The sequence below is a fragment of the Peromyscus maniculatus genome, chromosome 3 (assembly GCF_049852395.1).
Source record: "Peromyscus maniculatus bairdii isolate BWxNUB_F1_BW_parent chromosome 3, HU_Pman_BW_mat_3.1, whole genome shotgun sequence".
Classification (NCBI taxonomy): Eukaryota; Metazoa; Chordata; class Mammalia; order Rodentia; family Cricetidae; genus Peromyscus; species Peromyscus maniculatus.
Window position 1 is genome coordinate 18030331 of NC_134854.1, and position 13468 is coordinate 18043798.

The window sequence follows — 13468 nt, forward strand, 5'->3', positions numbered from 1 at the left end:
GGGTAGGCCCCAGCCCCAGGAGTAGATGGCCAACACAACAAACTCAATGGTATTTTTGTAGACTTTTTTTTCTCTCTCATATTTCTTTGTTTGGTCATTTTGTTCCTTTCCTTTCCTTTCTTTCCTCTTCTTTTGTCTTACTGGTCTTTTGCTTGTATATTATGGTTCTAATTATGTACTTTTATGATAGGTTTTGTTTTTGTGTTGTGTGTTTCTTTACTTTTTTATTTTTCTTTTTTAATTCTGGTTTGTTTGGGTTGTTTTCATTTGCCTGATTACCTTCTAAATAGAGAAAGAAAGAAAGGGCATGGAGTTGGGTGGTGGGGAGGATCTGGAAGGAGTTGGGGGAGGGAGAACTGTGATCAGAATATTTTGTATAAAATTTTCTTTCAAGAACAAAAGTTTTCCTGTGGTTCTTTGCCATCTAGTCCTCTCCTCCATAAGAAGCCCCTCTGCTTTCCATTACTAAAGGCTTGTGTTTTCAAGTAAAGTGAATGTTCTTCTTACTTTTGGTGGGTAAAGATCCGGGATAGAATGATAGGTTGCTATATGTTTACCCTTTAAGTAAACTACCAAAATTCCAATATGGCTGCCCCATTCTGCCTTTCTACTAGTAACACAGACTATGACAGCAGCTACGGTCAACCTTTGTAACTTGGCCATTCTAGTGGATGGAGTAGTGTCTCATATGGCTCTAATTTACATTATCTGAGTAAGTGGTGATGCTGAGCATGTTTTTTGAGTTAACTTAAAACTCACTGGTCTTCTTTAATTGTATTCTAATCAAATCATTCAAATCTTTTGTCATTCTTTTAAAATGGAGCTGTTTTCTTATTAAAAATTGAAAATCTTTTTTATTATGAATACAACCTTTTTATCAGATATATTTTCTCCAAATCTGAGAAAATTTTCATTTTTTAAGAATATCTTTTGATGAATAGATTATTAACTCTGACCAAGTCCACTGTAGCCATTTTCTATTATAGCTCTTGTATTAAATCTTTTAAAAGACTATACTGCAGAGTCACACTTTCTCTTCTGGGCTTACATCAGTCAGTTCCTTGGACTGTGGCTGCACATGAAAGACGACCTATTTTGAGTTCGGTGTTATGCACTGTGTGAGCTATAGACTGACTCCTAGGAGGGATCTGCCGTGAGGACCCGAGAGGCAGAAAGTCACTGCCACAGCTGGAAGGGACAAATAATTTACTGACACACAGAAGTCAAGGAGGATCGAGCTTCAAGGACAGGCAGTTCAGGCTGTTCACGTATTTCTGGAGACTAACACACAAACGATTACAAAATGAAGTCAGTAGTGGCCCCTGAAACATGAACTTCAATATAACGGGGAAGGGTTTGGATTAGCCCATGAGAAAGTGGTGGGCTGAAATCAAAAGATACAAATTATGGTATTATCCAGGAGCTTTGCTGTACTCACAAAGGATCTACATTTGGAAAGTTTCGTATTTTTTGTGTTCTGTTTCTGTGGCTGCCAAGAGCTGTGTTTTTTTTTTTTTTTTTTTTTTTTAAGGATGCACATGGATGAATGAAGTGGTTTCCTAAGTATACAGTATAAAAGTGCCTCACCTACTCGTGCTCTTTTCCGGGCATGTTTTCAGATTAACAACCTGTTTGGTCTGTGGAACAGGTTTTACTCTACACATGAAGAAATGGAGACCTAGGGAATAGCAACTCCAGAATGGTCAGTTAGCTGAGACTGGAACCCAGTTCTTTTCATCATTAGATTTCCCAGTTACTTATCTTGCTGTATCATGTTGCTTTCTCCTTTCAACAATCCTTTCAGTTCTTAGCTTAAAGTCTGCCTGAGACAATTACTTCATAGCTTCGAGCCCACAGCACATCTGGCTCTGTGCGCCTTTGTAAACAACTGCCTATGCTCTATAGGGGCGGTATTGTCTATGGGGCAGTCCCAACCAGCATCTGAAGCTGTCAGGCCCCTCCGAAGGGGAAGAAGATGCGATGCACACCAGGGCTTACAGAAAAGAACTGACTCTCGAGTTGCCATTTAGGATAACTCAGACCTCAGTCGTAGGTGGTTTTTTAAGGCTTATGGTAAAAGAATAGTAAAGGAATCCCATGAGCAGCAGTGTGAGGCTGAGAAGGATCTGGCTGCTGACTTCTTCCCTACAACATTCAGTTTGCAGCAGAGTCCGGCTAGACTGCCTCTTCCAGGGAAAAGATGCAGGCAGTAGACCCAGCCTCTCACATCCTCTCTGATGTAGTGTGCCACCCGCACCCCCCTCCCCCAACTAAAATGCAGTCAGAGGGTGTTTGCATAAAAATCATCAGTCCATGATAAAATCTTCTAGCAAATCTACAGCTGGCACCTCTATTTTGTCAAGGTTGAAACTTTGTATTTTAGTGTTGGGCAACCAGGATAAAACTGCACAATGGCCAAGTGTCTACCAGCAATCTTGCTCATTTGTGCACACAACAGTTTTCCAATGCAGCCCCCCTGAGCCGTGGCAGTTATCTGACTACTGTAGACTGTGATGCAAATGCAGGCATTTCTATTCTTACTTCAGCTTTTCAAAGTCAGCTGACAGCCTGATGTTGAGGGGTTCCCTACAGCAGCCAGTCCGCTCTTCCCGAGCTTAGTCCATTATTCCAATTCATCGAGAATAAACGCCATCTTTCAGTTTTCAGTTTCCGGTCTCAAAAACACGGAATCCTCCACCACTTGTTTGCACGGTGGGTCTAAAAGGCAGACCCAATTTGGTTCGACAGAAGATTGCTGACTTTTTAAATGCATTCAAGTTAGCAGACACAGAACTGTAAAATGCCTATTAGAAACAGCATTTTGAAGGTACATCTTTCAGAAGTTAAATCATCTTGAAACTGGTACTTTTTACAAAGTTAGTACTTGTTACAAAAACAAACACTGTAGCGGAGCACCACATGTTTCTTAGAGCTAAATAATAGTGCAAAACTGTACAGCAAAACTGTACAGAAATTATAGTGATATTTCCACTTTACACATGAAAGGAAAAAAGTGAATACATTTAAGATGAAATTCCTTCTTTTTTTTTTTTAAGGGCCTTTTCTGTTATATTTAATCCACTTTCACACAGTTTTTCTTAATTACACTCCAGCTGTCTGGTAAGGCACAACTGACCACTTCCATCATGAAAACAAACTGTACCCGCCATCTCAAGTTCTCGATTAAAAAGCGACTGTTTTTGTGAGGCAGAGAAAACGGCCGCAGCTGCTCCATTTCACGAGGCGGGCACCTCTACTCCATTCAGCTGTGAAGAATGGCAATGACTGTAAATTGTTCTTCCTGATCGCTTCCACAATAAAAACAAACCACACTACTTTCAATTTTTCAAAGCCAATTTTTTTAAGCCTCTAGTATGCTGGAAACAAGAGTTGTGTTCTTCTGATTCATGGCCTTTGATTTCTACATAAACGTCCCGGTATGCATGTAAAAACAGGTCCCTGCAGGACACTCACAGACTGTATATATTAACTTACCAGATGTACCACAAGATAGGAACTCCATCAGCCTACCTTTTAAAGCAAGATACTATTTAACAGTTGAAACTGCCTGTGACTAAAGGGTGCCTGGAAGGAACATACTGGATGCAGGGGACATTAGGTAGTTCATGAGAAAATTTCACTTGCTTACAAAGGAGACAGCAAATGGTTGTGAATTTGTGTTTAACAGGCTCCTTAAAAAAACAAAAAACAAAAAACAAAAACAGAATACAAAAATAAGTTTGAGACATATATCTGCATTTTGCCACTGAATTGCCTGAAATCTGATAGGTAAAATGGTTGATAAAATTTTTTATTTCAAAGTTTGTGAAGGTTCCCAGGTTATTTAACTACAATTAAAGAGTCACCATGACTTAAACTTGGAGCCTCAAAAGTATATTTTAACCAAACATATACAGTAATTTAAATGTTTTAGAGCCTATGCCCCTTTATATTTATATAAATCATATATAATTTATCTATAAACATGAGGTACTACACTAATACATATACTTAAAAAACAAAAGCGACATCTAAGGGTAAAATAACTCACAAATACAAATTTTAAAATCTCTTTGTACACTTCATTGAACACATATCCTAAGGCAGCATTTCCCTCCTCCCAAGCATGGGGATCCTAAGTGGACCACTGCTAGTATTAGCAACATCCTCCACCGCATTGGATGGACTCTTTGATTACTATGCATTTCTACCCTCAAGTGTATTTGTGTATCTGTCTGTCAGTCTTTGTGTCTCTGTCTATCTCTGTGTTGTGTGTGTGAGAGAGAGACAGACAGAGACAGACAGAGTGCCTAAGGATGTAACCCGCCTCACTGGAAGAGTGTGGCAGTGAAACTTCAATGTGATCCAACATGAAAATCTGTAACAGATCAGCTACAGGAGCTTCCACTTCAGTGGGAAAGCTGCTGCGTGCAACAATCCCTTTCTCACACAGGACAAGTCACCTAAACCAATAAACAGGTTTCCTGGGAAAATAACATCCTCTATGTCTGCTACAGTGAGTGCACGCCTCACCAGGCTGTCACCAGCCTTCCATATGTCACTGACTAACAAATGACCTCCCCAGACTATCTCACTGACAAACTTTCTCTCCCGACATGGTGGCTGTACGTGATTTAGGCAAAGATGGTTCTCATCAACTATGGGTCATCAATGATGGCTGTTGTAACTGCGACTTGTGAATAAGGCAATGCAACAGATATTTAAGGAACAGTGACAGTTTGGCCACATTTTGCTAGCAGTTGGCTATACAATTCTCTTTGTCTTCAAAGGGTTCTAGGGGAAACTTTAAAAACTGCCGAAGCTACACACACAAAATACACACACACTCACACACACTTTGTATTGGCCATATTTCAATGGCTGTTTTGCAGGCTCCTTTGTGGTCTTTTTCTTCCATTTCCTGTGTTATTCCCTAGGGCTATTCTCTTCTTATTCCGTCTCTAGGGGATTTTATCCAAAATTATAACTAGGGATATACCAAGATGTCTCTAATGATGAAAGCCATTTCCAGAGATAAACCTTTTCTTGGGTTACAAGGCCATCCATTCCATGTTTCTGACTGTTCACTCGATTTCTCCAACAGAATGTCTCCAGAGCAGTTAACCTTAGCACTTCCCACAGTGAACTCATCCTCTTCTCTGCAGAACTTGCTGTTTTCTGTGTACACTCTCACAATTGAGGGGATCATCAGGGATAAAGTTTTACTCTCAGCTCCCAGCTGTGGCTCCCAATCTTGCCTCCTTCTCTCAATCACCATCACCTTCATTCACCGTCTCCTGACCTGGCCCTTTCTCTCTGATTTCTACCCAGGTTCAGTCTCTCCGCTCCCAGATGTATCTATTCAGCCAACTGCCTCATCCTCTTCTGGAATTTATGTTGCAATCACAAAGAACATGCCATGTTATAGTGGACATGCTACTTCCTTTATACAGATTTACGTCCAAGTATCCTATCTGCTTTCATCTACCTTCCTTTAGTCTTTGTGGGACAAAAGGAATATTCCACAGTAAATCTGATCAGGTGCAGCCAACGTGCTACCAAGTCAAGGAGCTGAATACAAAGTGTGTACACCATAAACTGTCCCTTGTGGGGAAAGAAGCTGATTGTAAGAGGGGAGAACATGAGCAGAAGCACACGGGAAGAAGGTGGCCCAGGAATGGTATTCCAGGAAGTAAAATACAGACATCAGAACTCAGTCCAAAACATCCTTCTAATCGATTTGGCGAGAAAGCAGGAATTCTCTCTTAAAAAGTAAGAGTGGAGATGGTGCCCATTTTCTTCACAGGAACCAGAGCTGATCCTGCCGCAGAAAGACTGTGCTATTGTTTTCCCGAGGCACAGAAACACATCCTCTTTACACAGTATTGTTGGTTGGTTTTGCTCTTTTGGGGGACCCACCACCCAGCTCCCAAATAAATCACACATGGAGGCTTATTCTTACTTATAAATGCCTGGCCTTAGCTTGGCTTATTTCTAGCCAGCTTTCCTTAACTTTAAATTATCCCATCTACCTTTTTCCTCTGGGCTTTTTTCCTTTTCTTACTTCTGTATATGTTACTTTCACTCTCTCTCCATGGCTGGCCCCTTATGTCCTCCTCGTCCTCTGGCTACTTCTTCCTTTCCTCCCAGATTTCTCCTTCTATTTATTCTCTCTGCCTGCCAGGCCTACAGATCCTTTCTCCTGCCTCCCTATTGGCTGTTCAGCTCTTTATTAGACCAATCAGATGTTTTAGACAGGGAAAGTAACACAACTTCATTGAGTTAAACATGCAACACAAAAGAATGCAACACATCTTTGCATCATTAAACAAATGTTCTACAACATAAACAAATGTAATACATCTTAAAATAATATTCTACAACAATGTATCTAAGAGAAAGCAAACAATCAGAACATGAAAAAGTCAGAAAGCAAGTGTATATTCAGATGTGAGAAACAGTGGAGCAGAAGCCAGAGCCAGAACACTCAGGGCTTCGTCCAGGTATCACTTCTGACAGTGCTGGAATGCTGGGCAAACTAGGCATTCTCAGTACCTTCTTATATAATACGAAGATCTAAGAGTGTCTACCTCAAAAGCTACTTTGAGGATTAGAATTAGAATTCTCTCATGAAGATGAGAATTTAGCCTTAGGTGTACACTGTAATGCTATGAACTGACAGTGCTCCTGTTGCTAGTGTGACCTGGAGCGGCCTGCTGTGTCACATCAGCCACGGCAGTCACAGGAGCCACTGAGGATGCCTTGGGAAGATGTTTATCCTCCTTAAACTGTATGAGAGTGCTGTTTTCCAGCTATTCCACATTGAAAACCAAAATAAACAAGCTTAGCAATGCATAATGTTTAATCCTACTTTTGGCTAAGAACTTAATTTCTTGGAATGTTCACTATTCACGATAAATAGTAGCAATCATCTCTGAGGCCACACACTCAAGCTGTCTCCTGGGTAAAAAGATTTTAAAAGACAGAACTTGTCTTTTTTCTTTTTTTCTTGTCTGCGTCTCCCCAAGGCTGGAGGCTACATGACGGCAGATGAGCAAAAGTGAGGATAAGATCCACCGGAATGTCAAGCTCACTGGAGAAGGGAAGGGCCTCTGCTGTGTTCATCAGAGTGGCAACAACATCAATGGGTCACCAACATCTAGGTCACAACCAGTCACAGCATCAGGAGAAAACAATTGGAGAACCTATTGACTGCCTGAAGAAGGGTACACATTCAGTCAAACCAGCACACACACCATTCAGGAGAATAATTCAGCAGGAAGTGGTTACAGACATACACATTAGAAGGCTCTGGGTTCCTTTATTACAAGAGTAACATCAGTGTTCTTTAGACATGTACCTTGTATGCTATTTCTAAGCTATATGAAAATCCACTTGTTTGACAAAGTTTGAAATTTGAGGTAATATTAGCTTATTAATCAGACGAACTTGAATGTCAAACAGTAAAAGTTTTATTTCCTAATATAAATTGCTGGACTGCAGATATAAGAAACAAATAGTATACTAGTGAGCATGCCTGGGCTAAGGAATAACTTGGGGCAATACATATTTTTAATTCTGATTGGATTAACTGTGTATATATCCAGGGAGAGAAATGGGCAAGTAACTTTTGCTGTTCATCTGCAATACTTTCCCATTCCAATCACGTGTCCTGGCATAATTAATCACTGTGTTTGGGTTCTACTTACCACACTTGACACCAACATATGAGTGTGTTCAAAGTACTATGCAGCCTAGCATTTTTAGAGGCACAACAGCTACTTCCTTGGCTAACAATGAGGAAGTGTACTTCCAAAGGAAAAACATCCTAAAGATATCAAAACTGGAAGAAGAAAGTATTCTGTAGTTTGCAGGAGGGTGTATTATTTTCAACAGTTCACATACATATGTGCTGACTAGGTAAACTTGAGAGAACGCAAGGGCTTTCTCCAGCTAGCGACCCTTTGCTCTCTTGAAGAGGAAGGCTCTTATCCATACCCAGCCCCGACCTTGGCAAGGTCCCTGTGCCGGGCAGTACTCTTCTACTGTGACTTCTGAGCTCCCAGCCTTCCGGTTCACTCATCTGGTAGGTTAAGTGTGCACAAATTCTATATTTTTCTATCTCTGATCAATGATCTGTCTCTTTAGGAGGTTCACTCCGGTTCACTCATCTGGTAGGTTAAGTGTGCACAAATTCTATATTTTTCTATCTCTGATCAATGATCTGTCTCTTTAGGAGGTTGAAATCCATGCAGGCAGGACTTTCTTCTTCTTTTTTTTATGACTAAACCTGTATCAGGCCTTAGCCAAAGCCCTACCATTGAGCTGGAGTTCAATACATATTAAACACATGCTTTTTTTTTTTTTTTTTTTTTTTTTTACAAATTATTGTTTAGAACAAAAATGTGAGTTCCTTAGGGTCACATGTAACTCACAATCCTTACTACAGGCCTAACTCAGCACCTGACATAGAAGTAGAACTCAAGAAAGGTTTAAAGGGCTGACGGAAGTCAGTAAATTTTAGTCCCAAAGCAATTTTCAATATTAAAAAGCAGTTTTAGGATCTTAATGTTAAGTTACAAAACTTATTGTACTTAATGAAATCATTTTATAAGTATTTTAAAAAGAAAGTACAAGCAGCACAAATTTAACCTAAATTGGAACTTTTCCTAAATTACCAATAGTGTGATTTTACTAAGTATCATTAGTATTCAGGATTGGAATATCACACTAGGAACTAAAGAACATTCTGAGAGAAAGATCCCAAGGGCAGACTAGGAACATGGTTTCTAGAGGAAAGGGGTCACATAAAGAATGAAGCGGTAAGAAGCAGCTTATGAACAGCTATGAAACAGAACTCAGGGATTTTAGTTAGAATGCTGTTGTGCCCTGTATGTGAAGATGGGTTTTGTTGGATCTGGGAAAGAAGTCCTGGGAATAAGACTTTAAATTTTACAGGAAAAGATGCTAATACAGCAGATTCATTTGTTCTTTAAACTGACACTAAGGACCAGGGGAGATAAGTGTCATCAACAGGCAGTGACGAGGTACAAGCATGAGGGTTAGGACAGGACAGAAGTATAATATGCGGGAGGAAGGAAGTGCTCTCAAAAGAATCAGCAGGACAGCTTCAGAGATAAGCAGAGAAATTCTAGAAGCCTACATCAAAACCAGTGCTAAAAAAACAGCAGGTCCCCTGGCAAAGACATCTGAATGGTTCCTGAACATATACACTGAACCACAGATTATAAACAATGAGGTCAAGTGATCTTACCAGGATAGACAACAGTGGAAACATGATCTCATTGTTAAAACATGTTGCTGCTAATCAATTCTGGCATTGTTGCCAAGTGCAGGACTTCAGGTTATCCAGCTCCCATCACTGCCTTAAAATGCTATTTGAGCAGCTGTGGAACTGACCTAGACACTGAGAACTGCCTATGGAAGGGTTCACACCACTCCCACCTCCCATGGTTCTCGGCTTAATTTAAAGAACCTTGTCTTGAAGTTGGTCATGCCATCTCTACACTCACAGGCTTAGCCCCAGAAGCATAGCTCATCTACTGGCTTCCTCAGACAAATGTAGCTCTCACACCCATCAAAGAAACTTCTTTTTCTCACCAGGTAGAAACCATCCTAGAAATGGTTAACTGGTCAAAATTCAGAGAACCACCGACTGTGAGGAAGCCCTATCCCTAAGGCTCAGAGAACACTGAGGAAAAGTGGGTGGAAAGACTGTAAGCCAGAGGACTGGACATCTGTGGCAGGACAGTGTCTTCTATACATACAGGAAAACTGCACCCAGGAAATCTCAAACTATGGCTACCTACACAAGACTTGAACAATGACAACACCAGTTCACATGCCAATGTGGATGCAGGAAGTAACACAAGGTTCTACCACTGGATGAAGAGCTACAGATGACTAATGGCTGCTGAGAAAGGGAGAATCAATTTCCTCCACAGTCAAGTTCCATGATAAGTTATCCAACCCCAAGCAGGCAGCTGTAAATACATACACATACACAAGCAACACTAAATTACTCAGTAGATTTTACATATATATGTATATATATATACATATATATATATATACATATATATGTACATGACTGTATGTGACAATAATTAAGAAGAGATGAATTTAAGAGGGAGTAGTAGTTGAGGGGGACATAGGAGTTTGTGTGTGTGTGTTGGGGGAAGGAGGAACAGGATGTAAATACAGGATTCATGAATGAAATTCTCAAAAAAATTAACAGAAAAGAAATTTGTCTTCCAGCAATTTGTTCAGATCTGAGTAACTTCATATTGTTTTAGTTTTTAACCAAAGAGAAGATTTTTTTTAATTCTTCTTTGTTAGGTCAATTTTTCCTTCTTATAGAAACTGTAAATTTGTTTCTTTCTTTTTTTTGAAGTACTGGGGATTGGGTCCACAGTCTCACATGAGAGGCAAACATTCTACTATGCACTGTAATTTCTATTTTCCAAACTATTCAAAACAGTAATAGCTGTTGTCTGTGATGTTGTTGGGCAAATGTGGTCTTCATACTCATGGTCATTAGGTGGTTTCTACTTCCCTACTTCAGTCACTGTAATGAGTTTGCAAAATGACCCCCCAATTACAACAGCTCTCTGCCAGTGCCACCCCACTCCGCTGTCTGATGCTACCGTGGCTCCCTTTCAGCACTCTGAAGCATTTTCTCTAGTGAACACCAGTTTCTGACTGTCTGGGCTTGGATGCAGTAGATTGCATTTTCTTAGGTCGCATATCATTGTTTTCTGGAACAGTCCCCAATCTTTCAGGCATCGCAGTTACTTCTTTGTAATTGATATTTCAGATGATTCTCAAACAAATTATCAGGATTTTTCAAAAGAATTTATTGTTATATGATGTGTATGCTTAATTCAATTAGAATTTTTTTGCGTGTGTCTTAGTTTTTTGACAGCATCCCACTCTGTAGTGAAGAGTGGCCTGGAACTCTGCATGAAGGAAAGGATAGCCTTAATCTCACAGCAATCATCCTGCCTCAGTCTCCCAAGAGTTGGCCTATCATGTCTGGCTCTTTATAGTTCTTTCAAATGTGGAGGTAATGACCGTTTAAAAGAAACAAGAATAACATTTTAGCTTAAATTTCATATGTTAATTTAAATTAAGAAAAAATTCAATGTTTTTTGCTTTCCAAATATCTCTAAAATATATCATCAATTTTAATAAAGTCAAAGGCAGCTTAATTAAATATCAGAAATTCTCATCATTTTATATACTACTTAATTATATTTATGAAGGTTTGCATTTTTTCCTACTAGGCTGTTTATAGCTTTGTTTCCTGTACTCAAAACATTTTAAAAATGTATTTTGGCTATGGGATCTCAGGATATTTATTTCCTCAGCATGAGGTTTACATAAACATAAAACTCCTGCCTTATATCCTTATTTATTTTAATCTAGCATTCCCTTCCTTTTGATAGAGCCAGCTTAAAAGTATTTTAAAATAAAACTGGATAAAAAAAATTTATTCTTTGAATTTGAAATTATATTCTGCTAAACCAATTATACCTAGGGTGCTTTTGATTCCAAAGACCTTAGGAAAAGGACCCACTTTCTACTATGACCCAAAAAAGTTAAGGGTTAGAAACATGTACAGTTCCGAAAAGAAAGAAAGCTAGTCCATGTATGTGGCCCGTCACAGTGATGTTTACTAACAGAACCCTGCTATCTGTCTATATTATGACACTTGTCATCGCCTGCGTTGAAGCAGTTATGCATGTGTCTGCTCCCACTAAGCTGGTCCCTTCTGAAGCAAACGCAAACTGAAGCACTGGTACCTCTCCAGAGGCCTCCCATAACATCTGCACATGCAGCTACATGATAAGTGCTTGTCACATCACCAAGACTGACACTCTGGAGTCTGCCTTCATACACAAATCCTATTAAAAATGAAAGGAAACATAATTAACAGGAACGAGCGGCACTAACCAGCAAGGACTCGCAAATGAAATATTTAACTGGGATGTGATGTAACTAGTTATCAATGTACTTGACTTACTCAGAATAAACTTCAAAACCTAAAAAATACTTTTCATTTCCCCCAAATTAAAATCTTGAGAAGTGTCACTGTTTTATTTAAAAATAGTTTCTACATTTAATTTCCAAAAACTTAAGAATTAAGAAAACAAAAAAGCACTTTCTGAAAGAGCCAACTGCACTGTTCTCCCTATGCCACTGCCGGGGACCCGCGCTGAAGAGTAGAAGGAGGACTGGATTACTCCACAAAGCCTGGCCACTGCGAAGAAAACGCATTTGAAAACAAGGAGCTGTTCTTAAGACAGGGCTCTACCTTCTTGACTCTGGCACACCCTTAGTCTCCACTGCCTATGAGTAATCTCACAGAAAAGCTGTAAGCAATTCTCCACAGGCAACACAACTTGGCGGATATTCACATGCATCTGATGCATTTGAAAGAACAAACAGGGAGACCTGAGGGAAAGTCTGCAAGGGAACCTGAGCAAAAGCAATGTTCACAGGCGAAGGAAGAGATTCAGGTGTATAGGCTATGGGAGAAAGGGATGCTGGATGTCACAAAGAGAAAAATAGCTGAGACTAGAGGAAAGATAAACTTCTCATTAAGTTAAATGCAAATCACCAGAATGAACAGGCAAACAAGTTTACTGAAATTTCCATCTTTAGAATGATCTACTTTGTGACTCTCAAAGAAAATCCGCTTTTACTAACGTGATAATCAATCTCACTAATATCCAGGCTTTAACTTCCTTTCTGCTTCACTTTGATAACAAATGTGATCAATCTAATCACTCCTACTTATACTAGGATAACAGACAGGACTGATAAAAGCTGTATAATGCACAAGAGTGTTTCACCCAAGGAAAGAGACAGTCACCCTATAGATGTATACACTACAATCCTGTCAACAATTTCCCAGCAGGTGGCAGTCAAGTGTCTTATCCTAGTCAAAATATCTCCATCTATACCTGTATCTATATACTATTCATAACTTCCTAACAGATGCCAGTAAAATGCCATGAAGAACCACCATTTAAATTCCAGAATGCACACTGAGTAAGCCAGTACCAGGGCTCCCCATAGAGATGTCACATTTTATTCTGGCTGCAGGTACTACCAATCAGAATTACGTAACCTCTTGCATCAGCTTCCACATTGCTCCCCATTTCTGCATACTTAAGCCTAGTCCACAAACATGAAAAAATTCCTAAAAAGTATAATCTCCTTGCAGAAGGTCTTTAGAGGTCCCATGTCATATAATTTTTGTCAACCCCTTTTACCCTGTCCTTAACTTCTTCTAGTCTAGCCGGCCATTGTTCCCTCTGCTTTGTGTACACCCTGTCCTTCTTTATGTGGCTACTTTTGTCACTTCCTCTGATAGGAATTCTCTCCAAACATTCTTCTTGCTAGAAGTTTCAAATTACAATCAGTAGTATATTGGGGGAGA

At 39.6% G+C, this 13468-nt stretch overlaps 1 protein-coding gene across 3 annotated transcripts in view; it reads right to left on the minus strand.

Annotated features, from left to right (window-relative positions):
• The window catches only part of Umad1 (UBAP1-MVB12-associated (UMA) domain containing 1), a 204864-nt gene that overhangs the window by 97155 nt on the left and 94241 nt on the right, over window positions 1-13468 (minus strand). The window lies entirely within an intron of this gene.